Below are 13,214 nucleotides of genomic sequence, written 5' to 3' on the forward strand. Positions count from 1 at the left end.
ATAAGTATATCAAGGTTGCTGATTAATGTGAAAATGAACACAGACATAGGGAACCTCTCATGGCTAGGAAGTCTTATAAAATAAATAGAGGATATAGGTAAAGAGCTCTTAGAAAGAATGATAGATCAGCTTCCAAGAGAAGGAAATAGAGAAAGGGAAAGACAAAAGTGTTGGGGGTTAATGTGGGAAACAGTGGTGAAAAAGGAAGTAGGGGACCCAATTTAGGGAATTAAAATTAAAACTCAAGATTTCCCTATAAATTGATATGATAGGGGAACCAAGAAGACATCTGCAGTTCTTCCAAAAACTTCCCAAAATATGAGCAATCAAATTTGACAATTAGTGGTCCAATAATTTGAATAAGATTTTTACTTTATCTTTTCAACTAATTAACTTTTCTATTTTTAACCAATACCAAATAGGTTTGGCAATTACTGCTTTATAATATAGTATAGCTCAGTGATGGGCAAACTTTTTAAAGAGGGGGCCAAAGGAAACGAAATGTTCATTTATTGTTAGTCTGTTTCTATGGCAACTATTTTGAGGTTTCATTGTATTGTATCCTACTCATTGTATTTGTCAGATTAGGAATAATGTCACCCAGCCAGATAGAACATTTCAGGGGGCCACATCTGGCCCCCAGGCTGTAGTTTGCCCATCACTGGTAAAGCTTGATCATCTTCACTCCTGATTTGTTTTATTGTTTGCCTTGAGATCCTCAATGTTCTGTCTTTCCAGAAAAATTCTGCTATTTTATATACATCTATATAATAACCCCTCAGTGGTTTAACTGGTATAGTACTTTAAAAAATAATTTAATTTATACAATAGCATCACTTTTATCATATTGGCATGGTCCAACCATGAACATATCTTCAGTTATTTAAGCTCTAGTTGTATTCATATAATTTTTTAGTATACCTGGTAGGTGAACTCAAAAATTTACAACTATTTTTATTTGTTAATGTTCCTTCTAGTTTTCTTATTAATACACAGGAAAAGCTAATGATTTTGTGGGCTTATATCTTGCTATTTTATTGAAGTTATTATTTCAATTAATTATGTAGTTGAATTCTAGGGTTCCATATTGCATTATTATGTCATCTACAAATAGCAATAGTTTGGTTTTCTCTTAGGTTCATAGTGTAAAATGAATGCTGTGGCCCATCTCTCTCAAAGTCATATTTCAGGATACCAGGGCACTATGAGGGGTTTATTGCCATTGGATCAAGTCTAACCATGTTTAACTATGGTGTTGTCCATTTTAATCACATCTTTTTTTTTTTTAAACCAAAAAACCTACTAATATTGCCTTATTTAAAATCATGATTATCCCTCCTCCCACTTTTAAAAATTCATATAAAGCACAACTGCTTCTCCTACTCTAGCCTCTCACTTAATTCTGTATCAATTTTTGCATTTTAAGTTATTCATTTGTATAAACTATGTACAAAATGCTGAATTTTTCTTCCTAATACATTGTGCCACTATTCTCTTACTTCATGGGTCCCTTTCATCTTCATGTCTATGATTTCCTCCTCTTTGCTTCCTTCTCTACCCCACTACTTCCCTTTTATGAAGAAATAACAGAAGATAGAAGAAAGGTAAGATCAATGGTTATTGTTGAGTCTATTCAGTCATGTCCAACTCTTCATCATCTGATTTTTCCTCATCTGTAAAATGAACTGGAGAAGAAATGGCAAAGCAATCCAGTATCTTTGTCAAGAAAAACCCAAAATCAGGTCATGAAGATTAACAGAAGTCATCTATAATTAGAATGGTTTGATCTTAATCGCTTTCTTCTTTTCCATTCATCCAGATAAAACCAAATTGCTGGGTCCTACTCCTTTTCCTTTTTAATAAACATATTCGACTTTGCAGGTAAATTTTGTTTTGTTCATGACTATTACCTCTCCAACTTTCCCCTCTCCTTTCTAATGTTTTCTTCCCTCTCCCTGATTACCAATTTTAATGTTTTAATATTGCTTTAAAAATATTTCTACACCATAGCCAAGTAGAACCTCAGAAACCAGTGTGTGAGGTGTTCACTATCTCCAAGTTTGTATATCCTTTTTCTGGTAGGTAGTACAGTGGATAGTATTGGACTTAGAGTGAGAAAGACCTGAATTTGAATCCGGTCTCAGATATTTTGTAGCTGTGTGTCAGCTATTTATTTTACCTCACTAATAGCATTAATTGGTATACAAGAAACCATAAGTTCATTCTTTTTCTGTCTCATTTCTTTCTTAGTGTATTTCTTTTTCCTTCTTTTTCTTTACCCTTGAAATCTAGCAAAATTACATAAATTTCTACCTGTGCCTTGAATTGTTGGTTTTTTATTTCTGCTTTGGCTCTTGAGGATGCTGATATTTTAAAGGAATAATGGTCTTTCTCTTTCCAGAATTAAGATGTAAGTAATCATCATTTAGTCCCTTCAAGTGGCTTATATACAGTTACTATTCTAAGTTTCTCTAGTTTCTTGAATTTGTATTGTGATATTGGAAATTTCGAGATCCTTAAAGTTATTTTGAGGTCCCTGGTCTAAACTTCCTGTGGACATTTAGATCTCTTACAAACTACATTTCCCATGATTCAACTGATTTCCCGTCTTACATGGTGATGTAAACCAACGTAAAAAGAAGGTTAAATAGGGAGATTGGGAATGGTACTTCCTCTTTTCCTGCTGAAATAGTGAGGGGGCAGAGATATGGCAGGACTTTTGAACTTAAATCTTAATAGGCACGTGGCTTCGTTTTTCTAAATGGCTTTCAATAAACCTTTTGAAACCTTGATATTTTTAATTCTGTCCCCCTATTTTAATTTTATTTGTTACAATATTTTAGAAATATTATTCCAGTCTTATCTAACAAAAAAGGCTTAAAAGTTCTTAATTCTATATTATTGGTAAATTTTTTTACACATTAGGATTACTTTATAGCAGTAGAGAATAAGTTATTCTTTACTGTAAGTCATTTTCTTTGGACTTTTGGCTTCCCCATTCCATTTGGAATTCTCAAGCCCTTCCTGTTAGGTATCCTAGAAAATAACTAAGTAATCCTCCTCACAACAATAGTACCTTCTAGATCTTATGTAACCTTGACTGTGATTCTTTGATACTTGAATTCTCTTCCTGGCTATTTGTAGCATTCTTAGCTGAACTTCTATATTCATCTTCCATCATCTGTTCTTGCTTTTTTAGTTGAAATAAATTGAGGAATGCTTTCTGAATTAAAGCAAATATATCAAGCTAGACATGTACAATGGCCCTCTTGTTGATAGGAATGTACCTTGCTGGAATGGCACGGTAACTCTTCCTTGATCTCCAGATCTGCCTGACCTCTTATGAATTCAGGACTGAAACATAGTTACTAGAGTCTATCATAGGATTTATTGTTATCAGTAGTAGACCTAATGTGAACATTAGGAATTTGCTAGAGTATTTGGGAGCTGAAGAGTGTGTCCCCACATTTGTGCAGCCATCTTGATTGAAAGTATCTGTAAATATAGTCTTTCTAAAGTATAAGATGGGCTTCCAGGTTAAGATGGCTACAGAGTGGAAGCAGGGCTCTTAACTCTCATAACCAAGTGATACATGATACCTCAAAAGGACAAAAAAAACAAATGCAGATGAATGAAGGGACTCCACAATAGGACGCAGCATTGAAGGTATGTGGGATTTGGGCATTTCCATGCTATAAAAGGGTGAAATAGCTCTCACTAAAACGTGAGCTGATCAATCCGCCCACCCCACTCCACCTACAGTCCCAGAGCCAATGCACAAGAGTTAGAGCAAGAGAGGGAGATTCACTAAGTCACTAAGTTCTGGGCAACTGTCATATTCAAACTCTGGAAGTTGAGAGCCTCACTTGATTGACAGGTGAAGACAGTTAGAAACATTGGAATGTTCCCAGAGGCCGTGAGGACAAGAGGAAAGGCAGCTGGCCAGAAAGGGTATAAATACCCTGACAGACTTCTGAGAGGGACCCTTGACCCTTTTGGCTTTTGCTTTGCCTTGGCTTTTGGTTTAAGAGCCCTGCCTGAAACATTTGGCATAAACTCTTGCCTTGGACATTGATCTTGAACACTGATTGACCTGTGGATCTGACCGTGGATCCTCTGGTTCTCTCCAAATCCCCTAGATATTTAGGCATCTAAACCATCTCTAGATAATTAGGTATCCCAGGCCCAGGGGGTAACCAGGAAGTAGGTAGGAGAAGAAGAAGAGGGTGGTATTTCCGGAAGGCGATAGGACTGGCACAACAACTAGCAGTAAGAAGCTGAGAGAAAGATCAATATCTGTGGCAACCAAACAGATTGCTTTCTCTGGTTTGGCTATGGCCAGACTGAGCCAGAGGACGTAAAGAACAGAAGCCCAGCATTACTGAACAGCCTACAGTCTTGCAGGATTATTGTCATAGATTTAGTGACAGGGTCTCCTATTTCCAATCCATTCTTGATCATTCCTTTCCCTTATTAACAACAAAGATAAAATTTATTAAGTACATTCCTGGAGTAGTTATTCTATCACCACTCTGGGGAGGGAGCAACGCAGTCAGATGAACGTTATCCAAGGCTGATAGAACCCAATACTAATAATCAATCCCAGGTGGGACCTGAAAGGGTTACCCATCCACTGACCTTTAGGGATCCTGCCTGGGCACTGTTATAAATAAGGGCATTTATTATAACATCCAGTTGAGTGACAGGGCTTGGTTGTCCCTGCACCAACCATCAAGGGAATCAAATGACAGCTTCCGAGATTAATGACAACTATAATCACTAGCCATACTATAAAGAGATATCTTCTTTAATTTATAACACAACTAACTGGGATCACCAGGGGCTTGCTCCTGAGAGCAGCAAGACTTAAGACCACAAGAGGCTAAATAACTCAGACTTTGAGCACAGATGTTGAGTGCGGTCCTTGGGCACGGACCTAGAGAGGAAGGGTGACAGATTGTGGAAGCAGTGAGCTTAGACTCGTAAAGGAGCCTCTGGCAGAGGGGCAAGCAAAGGGACCACCAGGAGACTTAATAATGAGAACAGCTAGACTTGAGACTCCAGGAGCCTAAAGAGTGCAGACCTTCGGCAAAAGGATAAAGCTGAGAGGGGCAGGACTGCACTGTGACTCAGGCAAAAACTGCTCCACAGCTCAATACGCGGAGAGCCCGCCCGCCTCACCCAGAATTCTGACTGAGAAAGAAAAACCAACATAATAATGGCAAGTAATGCCCAAGAACTAACCAAGAGAAACAACAAGAGGAACACATTAACATTCAATAACTTTTTACACAGAAAAAATCCAAACAGAGCAGACAGCAGAAGAGAACAAAGAAGTAAACACATTAAAACCTTCCCCCCAAAATGAAAGTTGGTCACAAGCTCTTGAAGAGTTCAAATCTGAGATCATGAGAAAGATGGAAGAAATTTGGCAAGAAAAGTGGGAAATAGCTCAAAAGGAAATTAACAGGTAAAAAGACAAAAACTGCCAATTGGAGAAAGATGCCCCAAAATAAAACAAAATGATAAGCAAATTGGAGACCCAAATTAAACAGCAGGAAACCATAAAAAAACAGGATAGACGAAATCGAAAAGGAAAACCAGTCTCTAAAGACCAGAATTGGGCAAGAAGGAGCCAATGATCTTGCAAGACAACAAAACCTAATGAAGGAAAGTCAAAAGAATGACAAAATAGAAGGAAACATGAAATATCTCACTAAAAATGACAAATCAAGAAAACAGGTCTAGAAGAGATAATTTGAGAATCATTGATATTCCTGAAAAATCAGAAATTAATATAAATTTAGACACCATACAACAAGAAATTATCCAAGAAAACTGTCCTGGTGTCCTTGAACAAGAAGGCAAAATAGACATTAAAGGATCCATAGATCATCCTCTACACTAAACCCTCAAAAGTCAACACAAAGGAATATAATTGTCAAATTCAAGAGTTTCCAAGTTAAGGAAAAAATATTAAAAGAAGCAAGAAAGAAAAATTCAGACTTCCGGTTAAGATGGCGGCAGTGTAAGGAGCAGCTGCTCAATCTCTCCTGACCGAAGCATACAGGACTCCTCAAGGGGAAATAAAAACGAGTCCAGAGGAACGAAGGAACCCCACAACAGGGCGCAGCATTGAAGGTACGCAGAATCGGGGCATTTGCACGCTATAAAGGGGTGAAACAGCTCTCACTAAAACGCGAGAGGAAGAAGCCCCTCCCCCACCGCCCACACCGCATACCTCTCACAACATCAACGCACAAGTGTGAAAACAGGACTGGGGCAACCAGATAATCACTGGCAGCCCCGGGGCTTGTACTTCTGTGCTGCAAGACGAGGGACCCCAGGTGGCTGGGGGCCCGCATGGACTTTCCCCTCACACCTAGCAGATTGGCTAAAATGAAAGAAGGGGAGAGTAATGAATGTTGGAGGGGATGTGGCAAAATCGGGACATTGATGCATTGCTGGTGGAGTTGTGAAATGATCTGGCCATTCTGGCTGGCAATTTGGAACTATGCCCAAAGGGCTATAAAAGAATGCCTGCCCTTTGATCCAGCCATACCATTGCTGGGTTTGTACGCCAAACAGATCATAGATAAACAGACTTGTACAAAAATATTTATAGCTGCGCTTTTTGTAGTGGCAAAAAACTGGAAAATGAAGGGATGTCCTTCAATTGGGGAATGGCTGAACAAATTGTGGTATATGCGGGTGATGGAATACTATTGTGCTAAAAGGAATAATGAACTGGAGGAATTCCATGCAAATTGGAGAGACCTCTGGGAACAGATGCAGAGCGAAAGGAGCAGAGCCAGAAGAACATTGTACACAGAGACTGATATACTATGGTAAAATCAAATGTAATGGGCTCCTGTACCAGCAGCACTGCAATGACACAAGACAGCTCTGAGGGATTTATGGAAAAGAACACTACCCACACTCAGAGGAAGAACCACAGGAGTGGAAACACAGAAGAGGGGCAACTACTTGAACATATGGGTTGAGGCGGACATGATTGGAGATGTAGACTCGAAACTACCACACCAATGCAACTATCAACAATTTGGAAATAGGTCTTGATCAATGACACATGTTAAAACCAGTAGAAATGCACATCGGCTTGGGGGGGTGGGGGAGATGGGGGAGGTGGGGAGGGTGAAGGGGAAAGTAAGAGCATGAACCATGTAACCAAGTTAACTTTTCTAAAAAATGAAAATTACTAAATGTTAAAAAAAAAAACCTGACTATATATTTCCAGAGGAAAGTATGGGCATTCAAGAAGATAGAAGATTTCCAAGTATTTGCAAAGAAGAGACCAGAACTAAATGGAAAGTGTGATATCCAACCACAAAAAATGAAGAGAAACATGAAAAGGTAAATAAGAAAGAGAGGATTAAAAAAGAAAACTCTTACTCTTAAATTTACTTCTTTAAGGGCTTCAATAATATCAAATTATTTGTATTCCTATATGGATAAATATTATGTGTAATTCTCAAAAATTGTATTCACTATTATAGTAATTAGAAGAATTATTCCTAAGGAGAGGTTGGAGTACTAAATGGTCTAATACAGTGATGGGCAAACTAGGGCCCACAGGCCAGATGAGGTCCCCAGAAGTGTTCTATACTGCCTAGCAACATTATTCCTAATCTGAGGAATACAATGAGTAGGATACAATACAATGAAACTTTGATAAAATTGCCTTAGAAACAGACTGACAGATTAGCATTTCCTTTCCTTTGGTTCCCTGTTTAATAAGTTTGCCCATCACTGGTCTAAGATGATATGGGGGAAAAAAAGGTGTGTGTGTGGGGGAGGGGGGAATAGTAGATGGTACCAAGAGAAACTTGAAGGAAAAAAAAATAGGATAATCTATAGCACATGAAGAGAGGACATGGGAAGGAAAGGTGATGAATTACTATTATAAGGAGAGGAAGAAAGTGTTAATAGGAAATACTTAAACCTTACTCTCAGAGGAATTAATCCTGAGAGGGAAGAGTAGCTAAATCCATTGGGATATAGAATTCAATCTTACTCTACAGATAAAGTCAGAAGGGATAAACCAAGGAGGGTAGTGTGGTGGGGAGTTCAAAAAGGGAGTGGAAGAGAGGGGGGGAGGGAATTCATTAGGCCTAAAAAATAATAAGAGAGGAACAAAAAAGAAGGTGGTGGAAAGGGAAGGAAACTAAGGGAGGGGATAAGGAGAACTAATTTAAAACAAATCACTGGTTTAAAAGTAAATAGTGCTAGAAGAAGGGGCAGAACTAGGAGAGGATATCAAAATGTCAGGGAATACACAGCTGATAATTATAACTCTGAATGGGAATGGGATGAACTCACCCATAAAACAGAAGCAAATAGCAGAGTGAATTAGAACCCAAAATCCTACCATATGTTGTCCACAAGAAATACACATAAGGCAGGTAGACATACATAGAGTAAAAATAAAAGGCTGGAGCAAAATCCATTGGGCTTCAACTGAGAAAAAGAAGGTAGGAGTTGCACTTATGATTTCTGACAAAGCCAAAGTAAAAACAGATCTGATTAAAAGAGATAGGGAAGGTAATTACATCCTGATAAAAGGCATTATAGAAAATGAGGAAATAACAGTACTCAATATGTATGCACCAAATGGTATCACATTCAGATTTCTAAAGGAGAAACGGGCAGAGCTCAAGAAAGAAATAGATAATAAAACTTTACTAGTGGGAGAACTAAATCTTCCTCTATCAGATCTAGATAAATCAAAGCAAAAAATAAATAAGAAAGAGATAAAGAGAGGTGAATGAAATCCTAGAAAAATTAAGAGTTAATAGGTATGTGGAGAAAAAGAAATAGGGACAAAAAGAAATACACCTTCTTTTCAGCTGCACATGATACATTCACCAAGTCTGACCATGTATTAGGGCATAGAAACATGGCAAACATGCAAAAGAGCAGAAACAATTAATAGAAACATATTAATAATAATAAATCATAGAAACAATAATTTAATTGAATAGAATGACAATGATAAGACATCGTACCAAAATCTGTGGGATGCAGCTAAAGTATTACTCAGGAGGAAATTTATATCCTTGAGTGCATATATTAACAAATGAGGGAGGGCAAAGATCAGTTAAGTGGGCATGCAAATCAAAAAACTAGGAAGGGAACAAATTAAAAATCCCCAGCTAAAAACTAAATTAGAGATTATAAATTATAAAAATTAAAGGAGAAATCAATAAAATTGAAAGTAAAAAAACTATTGAATTAATAAATAAGACTAGAAGCTGATACTTTGAAAAAACAAAATTGACAAAGTACTGGTCAATCTAATTAAAAAAAGGAAAGAAGAAAACCAAATTATCAGTATCAAAGATGAAAAAGGAGACCTCACCTCTAAAGAAGAGAAAATAAAGGCAATCATTAAAAATTATTTTGCCCAATTATATGGCAATAAACAAAGCAATCTAGATAATATGGATGAATATTTACAAAAATATAAATTGCTTAGATTAACAGCAGAAGAAATAGAATACCTAAATAACCCCATATCAGAAAAAGAAATTGAACAAGCCATCAAAGAACTCCCTAAGAAAAAATCCCCAGGACCAGATGGATTCACAAGTGAATTCTATCAAACCTTAAAAGAACAACTAATCCCATTACTATACAAACTATTTGACATAATAAGCAAAGAAGGAGTTCTACCAAACTCCTTTTATGACACAAATATGGGACTGATCCCAGAGCCAGGTAGAACAAAAACAGAAAGAAAACTACAGACTTAATTTAAACTTAATGAACATAGGTGCAAAATCTTAAACAGAATACTAGCAAAAAGACTCTGGGCAAGTGATCACGAGAGTTATTCATCATGATCAGGTGGTATTTATACCAGGACTACAAGGATGGTTCAATATTAGGAAAAACATTTACATAATTGACCATGTCAACAAGTAAACCAACACAAATCACATGATTATCTCAATAGATACTGAAAAAGACCTTGACAAAGTACAACACCCATTCCTACTGAAAACACTAGAAAGTTCAGGAATAGAAGGCCCTTTCCTAAAAATAATATACAGTTTATATCTAAAACCATCAACAAACATCATCAACAATGGGAATAAATTAGAAGCATTCCCAATAAAATCATGAGTGAAACAAGAATGCCCATTGTCATCTCTATTATTTAACACTGTACTAGAAACACTAGCTGTAGCAATTAGAAAAGAAAAAGAAATTGAAGGTATTAAAATAGGCAGTGAGGAGAGATCAAGCTATCACTCTTTGCAGATGATATGATGGTCTACTTGAAAAATCCTAGAGAATCAACTAAAAAGCTAATGGAAATAATCAACAACTTTAGCAAAGTTGCAGGATGCAAAATAAATGCACATAAATCATCAGCATTTCTATATATTTCCAACACATTGCAGCAGGAAGAGTTAGAGGGAGAAATTCCATTTAAAATCACCTTAGACAATATAAAATACTTAGGAATCTATCTGCCAAGACAAATACAGGAATTATATGAACACAACAACAAAACCCTTTCCACACAATTAAAACTAGATGTAAACAATTGGAAAAAAATTGAGTGCTCATGGGTAGGACAAAGCTAACATAATAAAAATGACCATTCTACCCAAATCAATTTACTTATTTAGTGCTATACCTACCAAACTACCAATAAACTTTAACTAAAGTCATTCAGAAGAAAAATAAAGTATAAGATGATTGACTAGTTTCCAATATATAAATATACACTGGTGCATTTAGTCAACTAACTTCTTTTTTTCTTCCTCATCATAATTGTTTCTATTCATACACCATTTTTAAGAGTTCCCTATCCTTCTTATATTAGATTTTCCAGTAGAATTATAGTACAGATAATCTTACCATTCCATCATCTGTGCCTACGCAAAATTGCTCTCCAAAAATCTAGGATACAACTTAAGACTCAGACTCAATCTAGCTTTCCTTTATTCTATTACAAATTCTAAAAAGGAAATTCTTCTTGAATCTTGTTTTTTCAGCTTTATTTTCATTTATTTTTGAAAGTATTCACCCATTTGATTTAGATTGTCAGTTTTACTGGCACAGAATTGGGCAAGAAAAACATCAAATGTCTTTTATTCCTTCTACACTATGATTTGATTTGTCTTGAGTTTTTATTATTAAAAATTAAAATATTCTTTGGAGTTTTCATTTTGGGGTTTCTTTCTACAGGTGAGTAGAAGCTTTCAATTTCTATTTTGCTCTCTCTCATAGAGAACGCGGTATTTTTCGTTTATAATTTCTTAAATTATGATGTCTAGGCTCTCTTGTTGGTCGTGGCTTTTAGGTACTAAAATAATTATTAAATCAACCCTTATTGAACTGTTTTCACTGAGCTATCTCTTGTTTTCTTCTAATTGACAAGCTTTTTAATTTGTTTTAATGTTTTTCTCAATGTCTCAAAGAGACTTTAGTTTCTATTGTCAATTCTAATACTCAGGGAGTTATTTTCTTGGACAAGATTTTATACCTCTTGTTCCAAGCTGTTAATTTTATTTTCATATCTTTTCCCCATAGTTTTCACTTGACTTTTAAAATTAGTTTTAGTGCTTAAAAAAACTTTTGCTTTTAACTCTTCTAGGAATTTAGGTTAAACTTATGCTCAAACTGCATTTTCTTTAAGACTTGCTTGTAGAAATTTTCAAAGTATTCTCCTCTAAGTTTGTGTCTTGAGTTTCCCTGTTGCTATAATAGCTCTTGGGGGGGTGGGGGTGGGGGGGAAGAGTTTGCAGAAAAGACTACCATACCTGGTAAGAGGGCTTGCTGAGTGAGCCCTTTTCAGGTTGCTCATCTACCTTTGGTGTCTATCTGCCACCTAACTATGGCTTTAAGAAGCCACATGTGCAGCAGCCACATCCCAATAAAAATGTCTCAGCAGAAGGACTAAACCAAGATAAGATGAGGGTAAACTGTAGGTCTCAAACCAATTGGTAAGTTAGGGGGATGTCTACCCTGAGCGTGTGAAGATTTCCCCTGCAGAGAATGAGTGGCTGAGAACAATTTGTTCTGAAGGCCATGAAGGTGGCGGAAGCAGGTTAGGTAGAGCATCTAGAGTTTGGTGAAACATTAAAGATGCCAAGATCATGCACCGCATCCTGGACCACGGCCAACTGTCCTCACTTTTGTCTTGTCACTGAACTTTAATGTCTCAGGAAGAGTGAGGCTAATGACTTTGTGCAACATTGCCTCACTTATGTCTAAAGGGCAAAAGTCAAGACATCACCCTGATGCCATTAGTCCTCTTTGAAAGCAAAAGACAAATAATAATAACTCCTATGGTGGGATTATTTTTCTATCTCACCTATCTGACCTAAAATTTCCTCTCACACATCATTCTGCTGCTTTCAAAGCTCAGGCCATGGGGCCTGAAAGCATTCAGTGTTCCTTGAATCATGTGACACTAAGAGAAATGAGTTTGTTGCTCTCCTGGTCTGAGTTCTGTAAATTCTTGACCCAGATTTAGGTATTTCAATTAGTCTCTGATTAGAAGTTTTAGCAGGTTGCTGCTGGATTCAGGTACTATTGGTCCACTTGGGATGCTCTAGGTTCAGAGCACTAGAAATCCAGTTTCCCCTTTGCTCTAGGACTCTTGCCCTGATTACTCCACTGCAGTCTGGGCCAAAGGCTAGAATTGAGTCTCAGCCCTATTCCTGGGGTAAGAGTCACAGAGTTACTGTTTGCTCTTAAACTAATTCCTTGCTCAGTGTCAAATCTAGAGCGCTACTAGAGACTACTTCTCTCTTCTGGAGATCATGGAAAAGAATCCATAGGCTCAAAAAAGGGCAAGTTTGGTTGGATGCATAGGCTACCTTTTGTCTTCCTCAGAGCAGCACAAGATGGAAAGCATGGGTCAGATGGAAGGTCCTGCACCCTTACCACCCACTGTCTCTGTAGGACAGACAGCAGCAAGTGGAGTAGAAAGTGGAAGTCTGGTGAATCATAGTGAGATAGAGGTCATACTGGTGAAAGCTATGCAGTCAGAAGGTATGCCTTACCTCTGACCTTCTTGCACACCTTTCTAGCTGGATCTTTCTATTCCTTTCAAGGACCTCCTTTTCCTAACCAAGCATATATTTGCTCTTTTTGAACCTTTTCCTCTATTTCGTAGACATCCTCTGGAAGTCCCTTTTTCTTTGACGTATGATTTCTCTTTTCAACTATCCAAT

General features: G+C 37.1%; 1 protein-coding gene across 1 annotated transcript in view; it reads right to left on the reverse strand.

Annotated features, from left to right (window-relative positions):
• ME1 (malic enzyme 1) overlaps positions 1 to 13,214 on the reverse strand; it is a 266,987-nt gene that overhangs the window by 135,465 nt on the left and 118,308 nt on the right. The gene's annotated exons all lie outside the window — the stretch shown is intronic.

Source organism: Gracilinanus agilis, chromosome 4 (genome assembly GCF_016433145.1).
Source record: "Gracilinanus agilis isolate LMUSP501 chromosome 4, AgileGrace, whole genome shotgun sequence".
Taxonomy (NCBI): Eukaryota; Metazoa; Chordata; class Mammalia; order Didelphimorphia; family Didelphidae; genus Gracilinanus; species Gracilinanus agilis.